The following is a 25,244-nucleotide window of genomic DNA, read 5'->3' as shown; positions in this document are numbered from 1 at the left end:
AGAGGCTTTTGCATATGAATGCCCTGGCCCTTTGAAACCTGAAAATTACCTAACAAATTGCAGCTGGGCCAGACAGACCCAGAACTTCCAAGAGAAGGCCCAAGCCCCACAGCAGCTTGCATTGCTTCACAGCTGGGCCCCATCTGGGCACCTCCAAACTCCAAAAAAAGGAAGGGGAATCTGCAGATCTCTTTGTAGCTCCTGCTGGGTAACCTCAGGCAGAGGCTAAATTAGCACCTCCTTAGATCCAAGAGCCAGTGTACCCAGTGGTCAGAGTGGGACCATCCAGATTACAACTCCTCAGATCCATAAGGAACACACTCAGGGGGCAGACTCAGTGAGCACCAAAGCCCCACTGAGGCAAGTCTTGCCCCAGAAGGGTGTCTTCAGCACAGAAGTTCTCCCACTGCAGACACAGCTGATTCTCACTGCCAATTGGCCTGGAGGTCAATTCCTCCCAGTGATCCTACAACAATCAAGGCTTAACTACAACAAGACTGTGCACAAAGCCCACAAGGGGGTGCACTAAGAGTGTCCACCTCAGGTAATTGGGGAGGCTGAGCCACTGGGCCCTATAGGACACCTAGCACACAAAACCACTCTAACAACACAGGGAAACATAAAAAATGCGGAGACAAAGAAACAGGTCACAAATGACAGAAATGGAGGAAAGCAAACGATTGGATATAGAGTTCCAAACCACGTTTATAAGGTTTTTCAAGAATTTTCTGGAAACCGCCGACAAATTTAGTGAGACCCTGGAGGATATGAAAAAGACCAACTAGAAATTAAGCATACACTGACTGAAATAAAGAATAATTTACAGAGATCCAACAGCAGACAAGAGGATCCCAAGAATCAAGTCAAAGATTTGAAATACGAAGAAACAAGAAATATGAAGAAACAAAAAATACCCAACTGAAAAAGAAAAAAGAAAAAAGAATCCAAAAATATGAAGATAGTGTAAGGAGCCTCTGGGACAGCTTCAAGCGTACCAACATCAGAATTATAGGGGTGCCAGAAGAAGAGAGAGGGCAAGATATTGAAAACCTACTTGAAGAAATAATGACAGAAATCTTCCCCTACCTGGTGAAAGAAATAGACTTACAAGTCCAGGAAGTGCAGAGAACCCCAAACAAAAGGAATCCAAAGAGGACCACACCAAGACACATCATCATTAAAATGCCAAAAGCAAAAGACAAAGAGAGAATCTTAAAAGCAGCAAGAGAAAGACAGTCAGTTACCTACAAGGGAGTACCCATACGACTGTCAGCTGATTTCTCAACAGAAACCATGCAGGCCAGAAGAGAGTGGCAAGAAATATTCAAAGTGATGAATACCAAGAACCTACAACCAAGATTACTTTATCCAGCAAAGCTATCATTCAGAATAGAAGGTCAGATAAAGAGCTTCACAGATAAGAAAAAGCTAAAGGAGTTCATCACCACCAAACCAGCATTATATGAAATGCTTTAAGGTATTCTTTAAGAAGAGGAAGAAGAAAAAGGAACTCTTACCATTTGCCACAGCATGGATGGAACTGGAGAGCGGATAAATACCACATGATCTCACTCATTTGTGGAATATAATGAACAACATAATCTTTTTTTTTTTTTTAATATATTTTATTGATTTTTTACAGAGAGGAAGGGAGAGAGATAGAGAGTTAGAAACATCGATGAGCGAGAAACATCGATCAGCCGCCTCCTGCACATCTCCCACTGGGGATGTGCCCACAACCCAGGTACATGCCCTTGACCGGAATCGAACCTGGGACCCTTCAGTCTGCAGGTCGACGCTCTATCCACTGAGCCAAACTGGTTTCGGCGAACAACATAATCTTATGCACAAGGACTGATCCAGAGACAGAGAGGCATTGATTGGACTGTCAGGCCTTGGAGGAAAGGTAGGGGAGGGTGGGGGTAAGGGGAAAAGATCAACCAAAGGACTTATATGCAAGCATATAGGCCTAACCAATGGCCGGGGGGGGGGGGGTGAGGGCATGAGGGTAGGGGGTAAGGGGTAACGTGGGGATAAGGACACATATGTAATATCTTAATCAATAAAAAATTATATTTAAAAATGTAAAAAAAATTAAAATAAAATAAAATACCTACAAAACAAAAACAAAACAAACCAAAAAAAAACAAATGAAGCATATTCTGCCATGGTCAGTGTTGCTAAGTGGTTAGAGCATCTGCCCACGCACTGAAGGGTCTCAAGTTTGATTCCTGGTCAAGGGCATGTACCTGGGTTGCAGGTTCCATCCCTGGCCGGTCTCTCAGATCGTTATTTCTCTCTCTCACCCTTTTTCTTTTTTCTCTCTCTTTCTCCCCTTCCCTCCCTCCTTCCACTCTCTCTAAATGGAAAAAAAGTATACTTGGGTGAGGATTAACAAAAAATAAAAAATAAAATAAATGAAGCATATTCTATAAATGTTGAAGCTAAGTTGGAGTTTTGGACCTGCTTTTAGCATTAGAATATGGCAAGTGATGTTGTCTGAGTTCTAAATCTTTGTCTCAAGAGGCCTTGGTACTTTCACACTTGCTCTCCCAAAACCCTTAAGATGACTAGGCCATGTGAAGATGTCCAGATTATTCTACTGGAAAACTTATGTGAAAACTCACCAGCTATCCCAGCCAACAACAATCCCCGAAAAACTGCCAGATGGGTGACACCAGACAAGACCAGCAGAAGAACCTCCCAACTGAACACAACGCAAATTAGAGAACCCTGAATATATATAATGTTTTTAGCCACTAAATTTGGGGGGCGGCTTGTTACACAGCAATAGGTAGCAGACACACCAGTGTAATAATTTTTTATTTTACTCAGAGTTACATAGAGACACATTTTTGTTAGGTTTAGGGGAAGAATGACATGCTCTAACAGTTTAACATGTGAGAATAAATGGTGGAGGGTCAGGTACAAAAGCATGGAAACCAGTGAGGATCTTATTAAAGTTAAACTAGGATAGAGATGCTGGTGGCCTGGACCAGGGTAGAGGAGGTGACACATGGTCATAATATTCACATTTTGAAGGTAAACAAGATTATTAAAAGATTAGATACTGAAAATATTAAATGTTGGGAGTTAGAGAGGAGTCAAGATCAATACAGGATTTTAGGCTTCTGTGACTGAAAGACATAGTGATATTTTACAGAGAACATTATACCACATTTTATGAAAAAAATGTAGAAAAATTATGTGTGTGAATGCATGTCTATGTGTTTACATTCATATAGATATATAGCGTAAGGATAAGCAAGAAATATAAAAATGACCTTGTAAAGGGGATGAAGGCAAATGGGTAAATGGCCACAGGAAAGAGACCAAAGTATCTTAGAGTATTTATTTTTTATCATTATAATCTTTGAATGTTTTAAATGTAAAATTATTATAAAAATAAAAGTAAAATGAGAAGATGAGATGGGAAGGCCAGCAATATTTTTTAAAAAATATTTATTATGTGCCAGGCATTATGCTAAAGCACTTTTCCTCTTTGGCTCCCTCCCTTTTGAGTGGCGATGATATATCTACTTTGCAAGGCTGGCATATCTGGTTCACAGATATCAGAAGTAATCGATCTCAGCAAATGTCCGGCACATAGCAAATACTCAGTAATTTGTTGCAGCCATTACTATTGTTCAAGGTCATGGAACTAGTAAGCATTGGGGTATAATTCAAACTAGACTTTTCTGGCGGTAAAGTATCTGGTACTACCCTCTCTGCCATACTGTCTTTTATAAAAAGCAACATAACAGCTGTCTCTAATTTTACTATGCCAGGTGTGTGGGAGTGATGGAATGCAGATATATGAAAAGTCACTCTCAAGAGGACCAGGAAAAAACTCGAAACAAATGTTTGGAGCAAACATGGAAGTGGTCCAACCCTCAAAAAATACCAGGGGATTGACAATACATGGAAGGCAGTAAGAACTCAGCCAGAGCTCAGCCAAGTGTTCATGTATCAGGTACACACAAATACTGAAGTTCAAGTTAAGGCAGAGTCTGCTTCCAAGCAAACCAGCAGAAGCTGTAGTAGATAAAATTAAACCCCTTTTCTGTCTTCATCAGAAGCCAAATGTTTGCCTTCTGCTGGAGCTGGAATCAGTCCCAGGTTGTAGAGTCCAGGGTCCGTTCATGTATAACTTGATGAAGAGCTTCTGATTTTGCTGGAGTACAGCTTAGACACAGAATGGGCAGAGTCCCCAAGAGTTTTTTAAAAATTGCACTTTACTGGGGGTCTGTGAGAAAGCCTCTTTTTTTTTTTTTTTTTTACAGAGATTTTGAGCATATTGAAGAATAAGGCCAATGCCCAATGGAAAATTCAAGCATAACCTTGATAACGACTAAGTTGGAGGACACAACTAACATGGAAATGGGCTTTCCAATATCAAATCTTAGAATTGAACAGACTTCCGCATCCAGGCCAACTCCCTGACTTTCATCTCAAAAACAGAGCCTGGCCCCATAAAAGGTAGAGCTCCTGATCCCTGCACGCTGCTCCCGAAAGGAAAAGAGCTAAGGCTAAACCAAGCATGCCGCTCATTCTCTGGGCTCTCTAGACCACAGCGTTTATAGTTGTTGCCTCCTCTGCTTGGTAATTCTTTGTCCCTCTTCCCAGGAGCTTAACTAACAAATACTTGTTTTTTTTAAAATATCCTCCAGAAATCCTTTTATCACAGCACCTCTTCCTGCTTTCACAGCACCCTACACTCCCCTGCACTTAACCTTTCTCATAATACTTATCCTACTTCATGATAATTGCCCAGTTACTTGTCCATGTCTCTCATAAGACTGTCAGCTTCCAGATGACAAATATAGTGTCTTATTTATCACAGCACAGTTTCTGGCACATGATAAATACTCATTATATATATTTGTTGAATAAACATCTGACTTAAACTACTTTTGGGCCAGTTTACTGCTATGTCCCACATCCAAGTTGGTCTCATTTATCTCCTTGCTAGCTGCCTGCTTGGATGTGGGGGTGAGAGGAAGTCCAGAGCTTTGCTTTCCTGGCATGAAGATGGATGTAGTTTTAGTTGTTTTTTTCTGAAAGTGGCATCTAGTCCTTCTGAGTTATCCTAAAACTCTTGTCAGTGTTTCAGAGAACTTTTCTTTATCAGAAATATGACCTCACCATTGAACATTGATAGTCTGCTGTGAAATATACTAGCTGTCTTTTTATTTTTTATTTTTTGAGTGAAGATAATAGAAATTCCTTCTTTTAAAACAGCCACAAAATAAATCTTTTAGGGGAGAAAGCTCCTCCCCTTCTTCTGAAGATTGCCTCTTGTGGAGTATTTTGCTACTTTTTGTGCCTTTACTCATGCCACTCCTCAAGGTCTGGGGTGATTGGAATATGGGTTATATGTAAGTGTGTGCCTATCCTATATAATAAAAGCCTAATATGCAAGTTGTCCCTTTGACTAGGAGTTTGACCGGGAGTTTGACCAGGGGTAGGGCTGCCTGCGGTGGCAGTATGTGGCTGGGGAAGGGATGCTCCCTGCTAGGGAGTCTACCTGTGCATAGATTTTGTGCACTGGTCCTCTAGTCTATAATAATAAAAGCATAATATGCTAATTAGACCCGACGTCCCTCCAGACGAAGCCAGGACCTCGAGGGAAGCCCTGGTCCTGGGTGCCAGAGGGAAGCTGGTGCCAGTAGTTGGGGGAAGGAAGGCCTACTCTTGCATGAATTTTGTGCATCGGGCCCTCTAGTATATATATATATATATATATATATATATATATATATATATATATACATACATACTAGGAGCCCAGCACGCTATTTGAAATCTCACGGTAATGCCCACCCTTCGGTACCGCCCTGCCTCCCTCCCCAGGCCCTGCAGCAGCCGCGGCCACTGCCAGTCTGGCCCTGCCTCCCTCTCCAGCCCTTGAAGCAGATGTGGCCACTGCTGATCAGGCCCTCCCCCAGCGCAGGCATGTGGAAGCCCCTGCTAACCCACCCTTGACGCTGCACGCTCAACCTCCTGTCCAATCGACCCATTACGGCATCCTGGTTAATTAGCATATTTCTTTATTTTATATATATAGATATATATATTCACAGGGGTGGGGAAAAGTACGTTTACAGTTCATATGGAAACAGACATGCAGGTTATGGTTATTACAATAGCTTTAGTAACTCAAAAGAATATCACAATGGCACAGTGCACTTAGGTACAAGCTCATAAGTGCTCAAATTACTGGCCTTCATTATTTACACGTTCTTGTCACCTACTTGCTGAATAAACTGTTCCATGTACTTACAACTGTAGACCAACTTTGCTCACCACTGTATGTGTGTGTATATATTTTATTAGATATAAATAAAATTTTTAATAAATAAAATATATACAAGCAGGGGCCAAGTCATGAAGATTATTATAAGCTATGTATGAAAATAATTCTTAGAGGAAAGGGAAAGGGGGTAATAAAATATGTTAAGCAGGTAGATGACAACATCATCACACATGTGCTTTTAAAGTGTCAATGGCTACAACATGGAGCATCTATAAGAGAAGGATCGTCTTTCAAGTCAAGAGCTCTGGTAATCCAGGTGGGAAATGATGATTGCACAAAATAATTATTTAGAAGTAAATTCAAGCAAGATTGGAGATTGTTGGAAAGAAATAGGAAGACTGTAACGGTATACCCATTTATAAAAATAAGTCTATAGCTATAACGTATAGAAGGTGACTGCAATGATTGGATGTGCAGTTTATTTTCAACTAGTCGGAGTTGTTTCTTGGGAAAGCGGAAGGGGTTATGTAGCTCTGGTGTTAATAATGTGTACCTCCAAATGGTGTGCTGATGGCACTCCAAGAATTTACACTCCACTTGGTTCATACTGGCAAAGTATACCTGCTCTTGATTCATGAAACAAATAACATCACAAGCTACTGTCATTTTTGTGTGAAGACAAAACACATTTGTTTTATTAATCCTATGTCTAAACTAAGCCAAGTTTAGTTTGCAACCTGGTACTTCAGAAAGCAATGATTCTTTTCATGTTCCTGCCATAAAATAACTTTACTGTTCACAGAAAGATGTGAATTTACACATTTTGTTTAAATCATTCAACTAACATTAACAATTGCTTGGGCTGGGTACAGGAAATTCAACAATGAAGAGGATGCAATTTCTGAATGATGGGATCACCATCAAATGGAAGCACTTAGAGATCAAACACTGAATGGTTTGGTTTCAAATGTGGAGCTATTTTGTAAACTCCACCAGGAGTAAGAAAATAAAAATTTTATATAAACTTGTGCTTGCTTCAGCAGCGCATATATTAAAATTGGAATGATACAGAGAAGATTAGTGTGGCCCCTGCACAAGGATGTCATACAAATTCATGAAGCATTCCATATTTAAAAAATAAATGAATAAAATAAAAGCCTCCCCCTTTCTCATTGCCATGCCTGAAAAAAAATAACATTAAAGATATCTATGTTTAGAGGAACATTTAACATAGCATATATATTCTGATACAGCTGTAGAGTACAAGTATTATATTATAAAAGATGGTTTTAAAATATTCAGAATCATGCAAAAATGTATTTTAATATATATTAAATTTCTAATATATATTTAATATGTTAAATTTAATATTAAATTTCTTTAATATGTATATATTAAATACATTTTTTACTTTGAAAGTTGCCATTGAGCCCATATCAATTACATGTATTTATTATAGGCTGCCAGCAAAATGTAAAAATTACGTAAACATATAGAAGTGGACATTATGATGGCTTTCATTAAAATGGGAGTTTTATCTGTAATTTCAGCTTTCTGTAAATTATATTAACTGAGGTACATCTTATTTTATGTAGCAAGGCAAATAAAAATTTCAGACAAAGCCCAGAACACTTGGCCAGCATTCTACTAGTATCTGTTCGTGCCAATGACTTTGTTATTTTTCTCATAAACCTCATTGACTCTAGGGCTTTCCAAGTCTAAAATATTCATCAGTATAATATTTATGATAATGACTGAAACAATAAAAGCCTAATGAGAGTAAAACAGATTTAATGCATTGCTTTTTGGGCACTCCCTGCTTACTAAAATATCTCAACCAATTAGACAAAGCATCTTGTTGAATGTGTTTGCTTATAATTGCAGGGCCACATTAACGAGGGCACAAAACCTACATATACTGGGATGTGGTAAGGAGAGTAGTAGAAAAGTCAGTAAATGTTACACCACAATGATTAGAGACTAAATTCTCCTTCAAATAGAACCATAACTATTATTTAGAGGGGAATTCTCTTAGTTTACTTAGCCCGTCTTTCTATATTCTTAATACCTAAAATAAAAATACATATACAAGTTCTAGTGGAGCTTTTTAGGTAAGAGAATGTGAAGACAAGCTGAATTCCAAAGTCTACAGGTAATAAGGGAAACCTATATCCCTATATTATGTCAACAAAGTTACTATCTTACCTAATACTAGACAAACATGCAAATTGACCATACCTTTGCTATGCCTTTACCCACGCCCACCAGCCAATCAGAGGGACCAAATGCAAATTAACCCAACCAAGATGGCAGCTGTCAGCCATGGAGCTGGAGCAAGCAGGAGGCTTGGTTTCCCCAATGATGGAAGAAGCCAAGCTTCCTGGCTGGCTGCTGCCTCCTCTCAAGGCAACAAAGTTTCAATTATAGAAGGTAAATAAACCCCAGGTACCTGCTTCCAGTTGCCATGGCCATGAAGCTGGAGCAAAAAAAAAAAAAAAAAAAAAAAAAAAAAAAAAGGAAAGGCTGGGAGCTTCTGTCACTGGGGGACTTGGTCAGTCTGAAAACATCCATCAGCCCCTAACCCAGGCTGGCCAGGCACCCCAGTGGGGACCCCCACCCTGAAGGGGGTTTGGGCACCTGAAAATGGCCCTCAGCTCCTCACCCAGGCTGGCCAAATCCCCATGGGGTGAGGGTCCCCATTGGGGGGCTTGACCAACCTGCAAACAGCCATCAGCCCCTCACCCAGGCTGGCCAGGCACCCCAGCGGGACCTCCACCCTGATCCAGGACACCCTTCAGGGCAAACCAGCTGGCCCCCACCCATGCACCAGGCCTTTATTCTATATAATAAAAAGGTAATATCCAAATTGACCCTAACAGCAGAACGATGGGGAATGACTGGTCACTATGACACACACTGACCACCAGGGGGCAGATGCTCAATGCAGGAGTTGCTCCCTGGTGGTCAGTGAGCTCCCACAGGGGGAGCTCTGCTCAGCCACAAGCCAGGCTGATGGCTGCCAGCACAGTGGTGGTGGCGGGAGCTTCTCCTGCCTCCTCAGCAGCACTAAGGATATCTGGCTGCAGCTTAGGTCTGCTCCCTGCTGGCAAGTGGACATCCCCCGAGGGCTGCCGGGCTGCCAGAGGGATGTCTGACTGTCAGCTTGGGCCCGATCCCCCAGGGAGCAGGCTTAAGCCAGCAGGTGGACATCCTCTGAGGAGTCCCAGACTACAAGAGGGCATAGGCCGGGCAGAGGGGACCCCCCCCCCCCCCGAGTGCACAAATTTTTCTACACCGGGCCTCTAGTAACAATCATAATGCAAGATCTCACTTATACTATTCACGCTTACTGAGAAGTTCTGGTCTCAAATTTCTCCCCACCTTTTCTGGGAGTTACCTTGGACATTCTACTTGTGCTCATTACACTACCTTCCTGACTATTTGCCTGTACTTGTTTGACTTGCTGCTGAGAACTGTGTGTCTGTGCCTGTTTACCAAAGGCGAACCCTTCTGTCCACTAATATCTACCCAGCCTACATGGATGCTGTGTCCCTTAACTACAAAGCCATAGGTAATGATTCTCTGCAACATGGAAACCATGACATAGGCTCTTCTGTAGTAGAGGCTCCAGCTTTTCAGTCCCAGCCTCTATTGGCCCCATGATCCCATTTTGTTTTGCTTTTAATGTTGCACTTTAAGTCTCAAATATCAATCTACATAAGCTAGAGATGAACCATAAGACATTGCTGCCGAACTACTCCTCCACTCCTCACTATAGTCCATTTTCCTTTCGTTGACCCACACTGACGCAACTCAAGTCACTCTTAAGGTTTCAACATAAATATGATTTCCCTAGGGTAGTATTTGCTGACCTCCTTCCCTAAACTAGGTTAGGTCCCCCTATAATATGCTTCCACAGTGCTCTATAATTCTTTGAAATGCTTACTTCACTTGCTCATTGTCTATCATCTCTGATGTTAGAAAGATCATGGCTTTTTGAGCCTGGCATATTGCCACATAGTTGGAACTCAATAATATTAGTTGAGTGAATGAATTATATAATCAGGAAGACTTAATGCCTCATGTAACTAGGTCCTTGCTTGTAATATCTCTCTCCAACAGTCTTCCTGACACCCCCAGCCCTGTCTGAATCTAGGGTGAACACATCATAAACTCAAGACCTTTGCTATGTGAGGTTTTCTAAGTAGATGGTGGATCCATGTTTCCTAGCTCATAGGAGACTCCATTTCCAAAAGATCATGCTCTAACCAAGAAGGGTAGGCAACAAACCGACAAAGACATCATCTCAATAAAGTTTGAATTTTTGTTTGATTTCATTGCAATAAATGGAGACATTTCAGGTAAAATTATAGAAGCTGGGCAAATAAGAAAGAGATGAGAACAGCAAAACCACAATAAATGACTCATTCGACTCCACAGGTGTTTTCAAGGGCCTAGCTGGGTGCTGGTCACTGAGGTAGAACAGGTGACTCACACCCTTCAGGAGGCCACAGTTTATAACCTGTAGATCCATGCTCCTATTTTAAGAAAATGCAGCTGCCTGCCTCTCTGCAGGTGCTGCTGCAGCCAGGATGCCTGCCTGAGCAAGAAGGGAGAGAATGGTTCTTTTTATCAAGACAACAGAATTGCAGTATTATTTGTCCACTTACCTCTGTTGTTGTTTTTCTGGCTAACTCTTTAACAAACATCCGCTGGGGCCTGTCTTTGCTAAGTGAAATGAAGTAACAAGATATGGCTTCTTTTCAGTTTTTTGTCTTATTCCTTTTGTATGGAAAAGTAATGTCAATGTAAATTCATATTAGAATAATAAATGGGGTCCTGTGCTTTACTTATGTTCTATTCATAGATACCAGCCAAGCAGGACTTATTGTTGAACCCCTACTCTGCCAGGTTTATTCCAGACATGCTAGAATAGACAAGGAAATTTGTGATTGCTGTCCGCCAGGAACTTAGAACACTGCTGAAGAAACAGGAAAAACTGTAAAAAAAAAAAAAGGGTGGGGGGTCTTTACCCCTTTTTTGTTAGTCATTTCTGCAAATCTAATCTAAAACTCTTTTCTTTTTCTCTCTCTAAGAAACTGAGCAGGCAGTAACATTGAAAAAAACTGTTTTAATATTCTTTTGTTCTTTTTTGGTGGTAATGTTTATTTCATTGGGAATCTTATCAGTGTCAGATTTTATCCCCTACCAACTAGAAAAAATTGACTCTTGCCCTCATCATCTCTGCCTCCTTCAACTCTCTTGCCTTTATTGGTTGCTGGTTTTGCAAACTTAAAGAACAATCTTTTGAGCAAGCTGCCAACACTAATTCATAAAGGTTCTAATCTTTAGAAAGCGACTGGGTCTTCACAAATGTTTGTTAGCAATGATGTCAATTGAACAGGAAGAACTCTTGGTTTTTGTTCCTTCTCAATTTGGGGTTTCCTGTTCTCAGTTGGCCTTCGTCATCTGAATAAACAAAGCTTCTTCCTATTTATTATTTTGCTAAGATTAGCAGTATGTTCAGTCATGGGTGTTGCAGAATCTTAGGGAATTGCACTTTTCACTTTAAGGCAGGATGGCTTTGTGATGGATGGTTCCCTGGGCTCTTTAGACTCTGCTTCCTGCTTTCTCTTTCTCTAGCTCATTGCATGCTGCTGTTCACCTTGCAAAACGTCTGACATTTTGAGAGCTGAGACAAAACACTTAAAGAGTGACAGAGCTGGGAAGAGAGAAATACTTCGAGTAGATTGACACGTTCCTGAAGATATGAGCGAGTTACTGACTCAAGTTTCAGACACTGTACCTACATTACCTTATTTAGTCCTCACAATAGCTGTACAAAATAAATGTATTTTACAAATTAGGAATTGATGCTAAAGGCAGTTAAATTTCCTGATCAAAGTCACACGATTCTTGAGGAGTAGAGTCTGGATTCAAGACCAAATGAGCCTGGAATAGTTGCCAGTCCTTCAAGTTCATATAAGTTGCTGCACACCCCATGGAGCCCTTGTCACAGAGCACCATTGTTAGCTCCTTCCTTTTCTTTCTCTTAGCTGACCTCTGAACTACTCAAGAATGCAGATGCTGTCTTGTTATCCTAAGAACCTACTTCAGTTCCCGGCACACTGTGAGTGCTGGATAAGTATGTATGGAGAGAACAAATGAGTGAATGCAGTTGTTGTTCTGCCTATCACAGAGACTGCAACAATCAGATTGCATAATATAAAGGAGACCTGTCTAATAATAATATAAAGATAGCCACTTTGTTTTATTACAGATTGCATCTGTATTCTAGTAATTGTATTTGTCTTCTATATTACCAAGCTGGATCTTAATCGTTGAAAACATTTGATGAATACTAGTTGATTGGATTAGTTTATGATGATTTGTCATAGTAAGACATGAAAAAGTCCACAACAACCTTTTTGTTTGTAAAAAGATCAGTCTGGCAAAAGGGAAAACTATTTGGGAAAACATAGGTGTAAATATAATGGAAAGACCGGATCAGATGTGATAGAGGATAAATGGTGAAGTCTTGACCCCTCAAAAGTGTCAAAAGAAGTTGAAGCAATATTTTTATTCTCTATCTGCTTAATTGGGAGCAAGGCATACAATAAAAATGTGTAAGAATCAGAACAATAACTATTAACATGTCTGGAGGCACTGAATACTTTTCACTTGGTCACAAATAAATTTAGTAATATTTTAAAAATAAAATATCTTTAAAAGAAAAAAATAATTTTTTTAAATAGGTATTTTTGTTTCAAAACTTTTGGGAAAAAAAAATAGTCTAGCCCAATTAGCGTTCAATTTTGTAACAGTGAGTGGGAATGGTAGGTTGCTCCTTTTGCCTAGGATAAAGCTCCTCTGGGGCCTTCCCATATGCTTCTGCTTTGGTTTGAGGCAATTTCTGCATTTCAATCTGCATATGGGTTCTACTTCCATTTCATGTTCCAATTGCCTTGTGTCCTAAGAAAATGCTAAATCTTAGAACTGAGAAATGAGATGCCATAATGATAGCTCTGCTTCATGTGCTGTCATAGTGCTCTAAATATCAAAGAAGAGGATCTGGCTAAAAATCATTCTCTAGGTATTGATGCTAATATTGCTATTAAAGAAGGCACCAAAATGTTTATGTGTCATTCCACAGTTGGCGAACAGATCTACGATATGGTTTCAGAATATCTTATTGACTGTGTCAAAGAAATACAGAAATCTTCTTTAAAAACAAAAGTGGTTTAATATTGAGAAGTGTTCATTGTATGGACCTGTAAAAGTGAAAAATTGCCCACATGCTCCAATTCTTGCTTACAATTCAGAAAATTTGTCTTAAAATAAAAGAGGACAACATGATGAACACCTTTACGATAAATAGAAAAAGGAGATTTAAATAATAAAGATGGTAAAAAATGAGGGGGAGAGATGAGATTTGACTGTGCCCAACATATTCATACACATACCTATGTGCTTTCAAATAATAATGGTCATTTTTCTGGGGGGAAAAACAACACCTGGCAAATGCTGAAATGAATTAACAATTTTTATTTTGTTTCATGTTGTTTGTTCTTGCTGTTTTGCTAGAGACCCACTAGGAAAAAAGAGGGATATCTAATGAAAAGGCTCTTTGAAGAAGAATCTCAAAGTTTCTTGTCAATATTGATTGAGTAAATGTTTTCATTTTATTGGAATAAAACTGATGCTCAGAGTGTTTGAGGCAGCTTCCAAGAGTCAGACATTATGAGAACGGAGTATTAAATGCATATTTTGTACCACCTCAGTCATGGGTCTTTACGCAATTATTTTGCCTTTGAAAGAGCCAGAATAGCATAGTTGGAAATTACTAGTTTAGGAGACTAAAAAAAAAAAACACCAAAAACAACTTGTACCAATTCTAGGTTCTCTACCTGACTAAATGGATAACCTTGAGAAAGTCTTTTGAATTTTCAGGACTTCAGCTTCCTTGTGTTAGTAGAATACCTATTATGACAAAGTACTACATGAGATCTGATCATTTTAAACTGGTGATTTGCTGCAAAAAGAACTTTAAATGTTCAAAACTGCAATGTAATTTCCTGTTATCCTCAATGCATCACTGTAACACAGATATAGAGAGTTCTACCCTACGTGAGAAAGTACATGAGACTCCACAGGAATGAAAGATCACTTGTTTCTTCTTCATTTACACCCATTCACTCTTATTCTGAACAAAAGCCTCCCTCATTTTAGTAGAAATTTGTTAATCAAAATATACTGAAGATGTGAGAGAGAAATCACTGGAAAATTCACAGAATCTCAAACTTAACATCCTCCAAAATAACTTTATCTTGAAGTTTGTTTAAGCCTTCTCTCCCGACTATAATTTCTCTAAAAATGTTTTTCTAAGATTCTAAGTAAGAAACATCATCATCTTTTATTTCTCCTCTCTCTACTTCCCAAGTCAAACTGTACTACTTTTACTGCATGAATTCAGCTGTAACTACTCTTTCTCATAAGTGCACTTTTCTCTTTATTCACATCCTCTGTCATGCCTTTACCTCCGCAGCTGTCCAAGATTTATTTATTTCATCCATGAGCCTTTAAGGGGTTCCAACTAGTCTTCTTTTTTAAAAAAGGATATATTTTTTTTATTAATTTCAAGGAGAGAAAGAGAGAGAGAAAAATATAAATGATGAGAGAGAATCATTTATCAACTACCTCCTGAATGCCCCCTACTGGAGATCGAGCCTGAAACCTGGACATATGCCCTGACCAGAAATCAACCCATGATCTGGCTCATAGGTCGATGCTCAGCCACTTAACCAACACCGGCCAAGCCCAACTGGTTGTCTTACCCACAGCCATACTCATCATGGTGAACTTCCCATTGTGCTCTTTGCCTACCAAATGAAAATCCTAACCTTTTCTCATGATCTAAGACCTTCGCTAATCAGACCCTAAACATTTTTCAGACTTTGACTCTGAAAACTTCATCTGCTCACTTTTCTTTTCCATCATCCACACCTGGCCACAGTTCTCATTATTCCTGAATGTTATGTTGTTTTCATGACTCCTTGCCTTTGTACATGTTACTTCTATATGCAGTGCTCTCTTCCTGCCAACGTTCTAGTGGTTTTCTTTACTTTCATGATCCATTATTTATTTTTTAACTTAGGCTATCATTATTCTTTATCTTTTTGCATTGCACTCATTATTTCTCGAGATACAACTAACTTACTGTAAAATTCACAATTTTAATGTGTATACTTCGGTGGCTTTTAGTATATTCATAGAGCTTGTGTAGCCATCACCACTACCTCATTCCAGAACACTTTTATCATTTCTCCCGTCTCCCCAGAGAACCTCATACCCATTAGTAGTCATTCTCCATTTTCCCCTATACTCAATCACTGGCAACTACTAATCTATTTCTATCTCCAAGGATTTGCCTGTTCTCAACATTTTATATAAATGGAATTATACAATATATCATCCTTTGTGTCTAGCTTCTTTCCCTTAGTCTAATGTTTTCAAAGGTCACCCATGTTGTAGTATGTATCAGTATTTCATTCCTTTTGTAGCTGAACAATACCCACTGTATGAATAAGCTACATTTTGTTTATTCATTAGTAAATGAATATGTGGGTTATTCTGATTTGGGTGTTATTATAAATGATGCAGCCATAGCCAGTTTGGCTTAGTGGTTAGAGCATTGGCCTGCGGACTGAGAGGTCCTGGGTTTGATTCCAGTCAAGGGCACATGCCTGGGATGTGGGCTCAATCCTCAGTGTGGGGTGTGCAGAAGGCAGCCAATCAATGAATCTTTCTCATCATTGGTGTTTCTATCTCTCTCTCCCTCTCCCTTCCTCTCTGAAATCAATAAAAATAGAAAATAAGTAAATAATGCATATTATACTTATTTTCAAATAAATTTAATTTTCTTTATTAATATTACTACAAAGCCTCTAATAAACACCTTTATACTTGAACCCCTTTCAGAGGAAACTATTTTTAACTTTTAGCTTTTTCTCCTTATATTTACATTCATTTTCCAAAAATAACCTATAATTTAATTTTTTTTCTTTACTTTTATTGTGATAGTATTGCAGATGTACCCATTTTCCTTCTTTTGCCTTCCTCTACCCAGCCCCCACCCCCTTCCTCTGGCCATCACCATAGTGATGTCTGTGTCTATGGGTTATGCATATTTGTTCTTTGGCTTTTTAAAAATTTTAGACACAATCTCTTTGTAGTTTACTAGAGAAGAGAAAAATTCAGCATTGTTCTCTCCTATCCATACTTTTCCCCATCTCCATCTTCCAAACTGTTATTACCCAAGTATTTTGTTATTTTAATATCCAGTGTACAAATCATTATAATGTAAATATTTTCCACAGATGACCCAATTGTGTAGGCACAGTATTTATAATCATATAATACTTATCTCTAACATAGATAACTCTTATCGCTGAATGTATATGAATGTGTGTGTGTGTGTGTGTGTGTGTGTGTATTATTCACAGCTAACCCAGTGGGTTTGCAATAGTCTATTGAAAAGTCTGAGCTCATTCTAATTCCTGCTTTGTTGGTTTTAAGTTTTGTGGCCTCTTTTATTAAAATATATTTTTCTTGACATTTTAGAGAGAGAGAGGAAGGGAGGGGGAGAGAGAAACATTGATGTGAGAGAGAAACATTGATCGGTTGCCTCCCTCATAAACCACAGGCGCTGACCTTGCCACCCTAGACATATGCCATGACCGGGAATCTAACCAGTACCCTTTCAGTTCATGGGACAATGCTCAACCAACTGAGTCACATGGCCAGGGTAGCCTGTATTTTTGTTGTTGTTGTTTTTAAATTTTGTTTTGTTATTCTCTCTGGAACCTTTTTAAGGAGCTTCTCTCTTTCCTCCAGAGTTCTGAGAACTATTATGTGTATGTTTTGTTCATTGTGTTGGTTATAGAAATTTTTCTAATGTTATTGTTTGATGATTTTTCTTACCTTTATTATTCTGATTTGGGATTTTTTGGAATTATCTCCTAGTTATTTTTTTATAGTAAACTAGAAGCCCGGTGCATGAAATTCATGCAGGGGTAGGGTCCCTAGGCCTGGCCGGCGATCAGGGCCGATCTGTGGGGCGACCAGCAGGGCGATCGGGGGCTCCTGCTAGCACCTGCCTTGGCTGGCCTGGGGCCTGTGGGCTGGGGGCAGCTCTTGTGTTGAGCATATGCCCCCTGGTGGTCAGTACGCATCATAGCGACTGGTCATTCTACTGGTCATTCCTCCATTCAGTTAATTTGCATATTAGGCTTTTATTATATAGGATATCTTAGTCTTTTTTATCTATTGTCTGTGAAAATTCTTTAGCAGTTTCACTAAATCCTTCTTTTGACTTTTAAAACATTTTAGTTCTCCTCTTTTTATTTTTTAAGAACCTTGTGTTAACGTTTGCCCTTCTTTTTGCTATTTTCTTAAAGAAATAAAATTGTCTGGTTTCATGGATGCATTCTTTTTCTGGAATTTGCTTTTCCCATTTTTTCCTTTTGGTATCTGTATTTCTGGACTTCTCTCACATGTCTAGTCCATTCATGACTCAATAAAATAGAAGACATGAGGTAATCTTATCCGTTCCATTTGGGGGGCATCCCAGATGGGGACATGGTGAGGCCTCATCCACTGGATAAAAGGACTGATCAGAATTCAGGGATTCAGTATCTCCAGCTTCATCATGTTCTTTCCACACCTCCCCATTCCAACTTTCAGGATTTCATTTGTTCTCTATCAGTGGCCTCTCTTCAGCAGCGGACACCCTGTAAGGTTGGGAGTTCGACTTCATTATTCAGCTCGTCAGCGGGATAAGATTGTGTGTGTTTTCAGCAATCCTTTGGGGACCAGACCGAGCTCACAGACCTTTTCAGAGCATTCAGCTGGAATTGAAACCACTGAGCTCATTCTTTTCTTTACCCACTTTGTTCAGCAACATTAGGAGTAATCAGCCAATCTCATTTTATTCATCAGGTTGCCAAAAATATTTGGAAGTATCATATACACAATCACCCAGATCCTTGCTTTATAACGGGTTGATAAGGAGTATCCAATTGGATATCTTGTGTACCTCTATTGCCAAATCAGGCCATGGATCAGTGCTCTCTTTATGACTGGAAAGGTAGGCATTTGCATCTTTACTCAGATTAGAAAGGCAACTCCAGAAACTCAGGACTAATTCAGAAAATTTATCCTTAAAATTCTGTTCTCTAGAGCTACTCTGGTACCAAAATATATATTAGTTAGGGTTCTCCAGGGAAACAGAATATATATATATATATATATATATATATATATATATATATATATATATATATATTCTAGTCCAACAGCTGGCAGCTCAAGACCCAGGAAAAGCCAATGTTTTAGTACAAATCTGAAGGCAGAAAAAAACACCAAACCAATAACCCCCTTTGAAGACAGTCCAACAGAAGTAATCCCCTCTTATTCAGAGGAAGGACCAACCTTTTTATAGGCCTTAACTGATTGGATAAGGCCCACCCACATTAAGAAGGGCAACCCGCTTTACTAGCATTCAATCCATCAATTTAAATGTTAAACTCACCTCCCCCCCCAAAAAAAACCCCCCACAAACAACCCTCAAAGACACACCCAGAATAAAATTTGACCAAATATCTAGGCACCCTATGGCCCAGTCAAGTTAACACATAAAATTAACCATTATGCCTGGTAAATATTATGGCATACATTTCATTTAACCTTGCTGAATATTTTTTAATATAAATATGCATTTGCTTTGTTCTGGGATGAAGATAAGCTACCTGGAAAAATTTTATCTTTTGGGGCTTGTGATAAGATTTGTTTGGACACTGTTTGGGGGAGTGCTCATAATAGGTTTAATTATCATTGAGGTAAGACTCTCCACTGTGGTCTACCAAGGCTCTATGAATCATGCCTTTCCCCCTCTCTGCTTTGTGAGATGCACGCTATTTTCCATGCTGTTTGAGGACTAGGCATTATTACTTTTCTGAAAATTAACTGAAACTTCAAATATATGATCAAATGGGAATTCAAATGCATAATTAAAGGCCCAAACCCTGCTCAGATTTTGCTGCTCAACCTTAGGCATTGTCCTCAATCTCCTGTTGCTGCAGTTTTTACCATCTGTTATGGAAGGACAGGCTGCCTTAGGCATTGCTTTAGAAAAGCACATGAAAACTTTCCCCTACCTCCAGGATACCTGACAAGAAACCTACACACTGGGAACAGTGGTTAGAAAACATATTGGACAAATTGAAAACTCAAGGTATTACTAGTCCAGTTCAACAAGGAGATACAGATGGCTTAAAAGCTCACGAAAGAGACTATTCTATGGAGGTTTTCAGGCTACCTGAATAGAACCAAATATGCTCAGGCACTCGTAGAACTGACTGAAAAGTAAGGATCAGGTTACTTTCGCACAGAATAAAATTAGACGCGACATCTCTCATGTGGAACAATTAATCTGTCTGGATGGGAGCCTTGCAGACCTATTTACTCTAAAGGATGTTTGCTTCTACAAATTGACCACTGAAACTACTTTTCAGCATATCATTTCCCAAATAACATACGTGGTGCTCTTCATGCCAGCAGGAGAAAATCAATGTGCACTTATGGTCAGGAAAATTCAATTAGTGGATATCAGCAGGAAAATACCAATTGGTTTTTCTTCCACGATCCAAGGGTTTCATTTCACTATGGATTATATTCTGTATCCCTTTCACCGTTTTCATCCTCAGAAAGCCTTTCCAGTTTTGATCTGGGAATTGGCTTTATAATTATCACTTGATTTTCATAGAGTCGATCCCATTTCCACTCTGTCAGCAAGTTTTTATTCGCCGGAAGTGGATGGGGAAAACCTGCAGCTGAGCTATAAAGGGCAGACTCACAGGCCATCAGAGGAAAGCTGATGACTCCCCTGTGAAGGCTGCGTGAGGATCTGCCTAGGAACGCTCACCTCTCAGAGCGCTTTTAAGTATAATTAGCTACTGGTCCCCGACTCCCCCCGCCTCCCGCCCCCCGCCCCCGCTCCCCGCTAATTTTTCTTCTGCTTTTTGTTCTTTGAATATAACCAGTCGTTTTAACTTCTTTAACGAAAACCTCTTTGATGTGTTTTGTCCTGTACATCACAGAATATTAGAGACGACTTAGGACTGACATTGTCTAGTGCTTTGTTCTCATTGCTCCATGGGGCCCTTTGAGGTAACTAAAGGACCTGCATCCCTGCCCGCTTCCCCTCTCCCCCATCGGTGTAATATATTGGTTTATTCTTATGATTTCATGTGAAGAGAGTTTTCCAATAAGAAGAATTTAAAAGCCTCATCCAACCCTCTAACTTTATGGATGAGGCAACTGGGAAGGTTATTGAGGGGTCAAAGTTCACCTTGTCAGTGCAGAGCTAAGACCACTAGGTATGTAGACCTTTTCACTTCCCAACAGCAATCTTTCCACTACCGTACACTGTCTTCACTTGTGTATGTGACATGCATAGGACCAGCTTTGCTTTTTCCATATATATTTCATGTTAGTTAGGACTCTGCCTCTTGTGAATTTTAGAAACCCCACCAGAGGTAGTTTTAGAAGAGAGGACACTTTATTGGAAGAACAGGGGAGATGAGAGTATTTCACAGGAGCCAAGGAATAAGTGAACAAGCAAACTGAGGGAGGAGCGGACACCTGTTGTAACGCATTCTCTGGAGCAATGGGAACCGGGGCCCTGAGTGCTGAGGACTTTTCTTCATATGTGGTCTTGGCTTCTCTCTGCATTTCTTCCTCGTTTTAAATACAGTGGTGCTGCACAGTTCCCTCCCCTACTCTTTCCACATTGTGGAGAACAGGGTGGCAAGGGTATGGAGAGAAAGGAACCCTAATGCACTGTTGGGAACGCAGATTGGTGCAGCCACTATGGAAAACTTCAAAAAATTAAAAATGGATCTGCCTCATCACCCCGAGATTTCACTTCTGGGTATATATCCAAAGGGACCCAAAACACTAACTTGAAAGAATAGAAGATACACTGCTATGTTCATTGCAGCATTATATACAATGGCCAAGCTATGGAAGCCACCCAAGTGCCCATCAGTAGACAAGTGGATAAAAACATGGAGATATATATATATATATATATATATATATATATGCCATAAAAAGAATGAACTCTTACCATTTATGACAGCATAGATCAGTTGATGGTGAACCTTTTGAGCTCGGCATGTCAGCATTTTGAAAAACCCTAACTTAACTCTGGTGCCGTGTCACATATAGAAATTTTTTGATATTTGCAACCATAGTAAAACAAAGATTTATATTTTTGATATTTATTTTATATATTTAAATGCCATTTAACAAAGAAAAGTCAACCAAAAAATGAGTTCGCGTGTCACCTCTGACACACGTGTCATAGGTTCACCATCACTGGCATAGATGAACCTGGAGGGTATTATGTGAAATGAAATATTTAAGTGAGAGAAAGACAAATTTTATATGATTTCACTTATATGTGGAATCTAAACAACAATATAAACAAACAAATGAAACAGACTCATAGGTACAGAGAACAGACTGATAGTTGCTAGAGAAGAGGGGAATTGGGGCACTGCGTGAAGAAGGTGAAGTGATTGAGAAGTACAGATTGGTAGTGACAAAATAATAGTCAATAGTATTGTAATTACTATCTATGGTGCCCGATGGGTACCTAAAATATCAGGGGAACACTTTGTAAAGTATATGATTGTCTAACCACTATGCTGCACAGTTGAAACTAATACAAAATAATATTGAATGCAAACTGTAATGGAAAAATAAAATTCAAAAAATATCTTCCAGAAAAAAAATGCTTTTAAACACAAAGACAACTAATATTTCACCAGTAGCATATGTCTGTGACCTGTTCACATAATCAAGGGATGTTTTAATTCTATAATTCTTAGTGCACTTGATTTTTGAAGTTCTTCCATTAGCAAAATTTGGGAGTACCTCTACCTGCTGCCACAATATCCTTTATCTGCCAGTTTCTTTTTCTGTTCTGTCCCCACCCCCCTCCCCACCCCAAATTCACTTATTATTCTTTATTTAAGGAGGTTTTTTCCTCTCTCTCTTGGTAGCTGTTTTCAGAAGTTTCATGTGGGGAATGGACCCCATACTCTGACCATGTTTTTCATAAGAATTGTTTAGCTATACTCATAGCCAACAAGGAGAAGTGTAACCATGAGCTCCACCCCACCCACCCCAATATAGAGAGACTCCTCTCTGTCACCCTTGTCTTGATGCTATAAACTATGGATTTTGGTTTTACTCTCAGTGAATGCTCCTCAGTCTCATTGGTTTTTCCTGAAATCTATAGTCACTGCCAACCTTCCCAATGTGGTCTCTGTTTTCCTCCACTTGCTTTTATGTGCTCACCTGCTCCATTGCTATTCTGTTGTACATCATTCCGGCTATTTGTCAATCTGGAGTTTTAGTTGACTCCTAGTTTTGCAAAAAAATAGATTTTTTTTTTGTTTCACATCTCTTTGTTGTGTAGGAATAATTTCCCAGAAGAGAAGACTAAAATGCTGACATTCTGTCACCATATTGTAACTGAGGTCTAAACTGTTGCTTTAATAATCCATCCTATAATGGTTTGTTACAATGATATCAAGCATTTTCTTGCTTTAGCAATGAGTTTGCCTCTTTGTTTACAGTTTTCTGGTGCCCTTTTCATTCGTTGTCATTTCCTAATTAGCTGCTGTGACTCTGAACAATCATTTTTGCAAATTCATTCAGCAAATTAGCTTGTTACATGTTGGAACCAGATATTTGAATTCTTTGCAAGCAGGTTTCCTTTCAATTTCTTGGCTAACTTTTATTTCAATTTCTGTTTTATTGTATTGGCTCTCTTTTAAAAATTCTATTTTTTATTTTAATTTCTTTGCGAGGAAAGAAAAGCAGAAGCAAAACAAGAAAAGAAAGGCCCTGCTTTCTCACTGTCATCTATTAACAGTGTTATCTTCCTCATGCAGCATACTATCCCCATCTGTGAAGAGGCAAAGAAACCTGATTATAAAAGAAAAATCTGTCTTCTTCTATTTTTTTTTTTAACATTCTTGTATTGTTCTCTAAGCACTCACAAAAGGAAATGAAATATACATTTTGGCTACCCTACCTAAGTGTTCATTATTAATGAATGATAGAATTAACATAAAATTTCAAAGTATGCAGATGAGGAAATTTATTTCACAACATTCTTACCATAGACCTTTAATTACACAGTCTTTGTCATTTATTCTCTTTACTACACCTCTCACTGTCATCCGATCTCTAACACACCGAGATCCTGGACATAAGGCCTTAAAACTCTTTCTGGAGGGGGTGGGGGGGGAGTATATGGCAGACACTCAGAGGCATCTCCAGGACAACAGGAAGGGAGAGGAGGGAGAGTCAGGAGGGTGAGGCTCCTGAGCCCTGGCTGAACCAAAAAGTAGCCCCACAATTTTCTCAACCATGGACTAAAGTCGCCATGCAAAGAGAATACCCATGTATTTAATTAAGCCAAGTGTAGCACAGAAGATGCTAGCAAGAGTTCAATTAAGTATTAGCAAAGGACCAAAGCCTCCTCTGAATACCTTGATATCATATATTTCTCTCCGCTCCACAGCCCAATGCCATTTATAAGAGGAGTGGGGGAACAAGGGAGTTCTCTGCCAGATTGAACAATTATTCTAGAGCAGCAGTGTTAAACCAGAGAGTCTATTTAAACTATTAGATTCGACTGAATTCTGAACCTGATTTGACTCAGTTTGTGTGTGTGTGTGTGTGTGTGTGTGTGCCTTTACTTCTACCCAATAGGTGGAAGTGTCTCTTGAGAAACATCAGAGAAGTTCTAGAGAAACAAAGGAGATGCTTTTAAAAAATGTAATATGGAGTATGGTTTGAATAAATTTGCAACATTGCTAAAAAGATGATAACAGAGTTGTTCTGATTAAATCTGTGGTAAGGAGTATATATTTATTTTCCTATATTTTTTCAATAAAACTGTTTCTATTTATATTTACTTCTTTTTTTAAAAATCCTCACTGAGAATATGTTTTTATTTATTTTAGAGAGAGAAGAGAGAGAGAGAGTGAGAGAGAGAGAGAAACATTGATGTGAGAAACATCAATCAGTTGCCTCCCATAAGCACCTGGCAAGATATTAAACCCACGACCTAGGTATGTGCCCTGACCAGAAATTAAACCTGCAAACTTTTGGTGTATTGGGCAACACTCCAACCAACCAAGCCACCAGGACAGGGACACTTATATTTACTTTTTTACTTTATATTTGCTTTTAAAGATTTACAAAATATTCCAAACACAGAAAAGTGAAACAAAAATATCATTGTGCTTTTTGCATTTATTTCTATAACTCAATAATCCTATCTCATATGCCACCAAGCTTCCTTCACCTATTTTCTTATTTATCTAATTTTTCAAATAAACTGCTATATTTACTATAGTGTTTTTGAATTTATTCATAATTTGAAAGAGTCCTTATTGATTAATGTCCTCTTAACTTCTAATATTTTCATTGGGAGTTATTGTTTTGGCTAGCTCAGTGGTTATAATTTTATAAGTTTTGAGTGGTCTAATAAACTCCATTTTTCCAAAGTTTTATTATTTTTAACATGTGATTTTTATAGAATGCGTTTGTATGTTTTTCCAGAAACACTCACATTAGGATATTTGAGAAATGCCTATATACACAATTAGAAAGGAAAACTAATAAGATTGGTGTCTAGCTCTACTTTTTGCTCCCTAAAATCAGAACAAAATAGCATCTTTCTTGTTCATATCTAGAGTCACTCCAGCTTGCAATACACCTAACTCTCTGAATCTTTTTCTTGTTCAAAATAATGAACTCTGTCTTATCCTTCTGTCTTTCCAAATACCTCAATGATTTATTTCACACTCTTCCTGCATTTGTCTGCTACCTTCTTTACCTTACC

The 25,244-nt window shown here is 38.9% G+C and overlaps 1 non-coding gene and 1 pseudogene across 1 annotated transcript; both read left to right on the top strand.

The window, feature by feature from the left end:
- Nucleotides 1-25,244, top strand: part of LOC118650695 — a 95,239-nt pseudogene that overhangs the window by 53,726 nt on the left and 16,269 nt on the right.
- On the top strand, nucleotides 7,284-7,390 carry LOC118652230. Its single transcript, XR_004966497.1, has one exon. It is a non-coding gene; the product is annotated as a U6 spliceosomal RNA (small nuclear RNA).

This window comes from Myotis myotis, unplaced genomic scaffold, assembly GCF_014108235.1.
Source record: "Myotis myotis isolate mMyoMyo1 unplaced genomic scaffold, mMyoMyo1.p scaffold_m19_p_3, whole genome shotgun sequence".
NCBI lineage: Eukaryota > Metazoa > Chordata > Mammalia > Chiroptera > Vespertilionidae > Myotis > Myotis myotis.
This window is presented reverse-complemented; position numbering and strand designations above follow the sequence as displayed.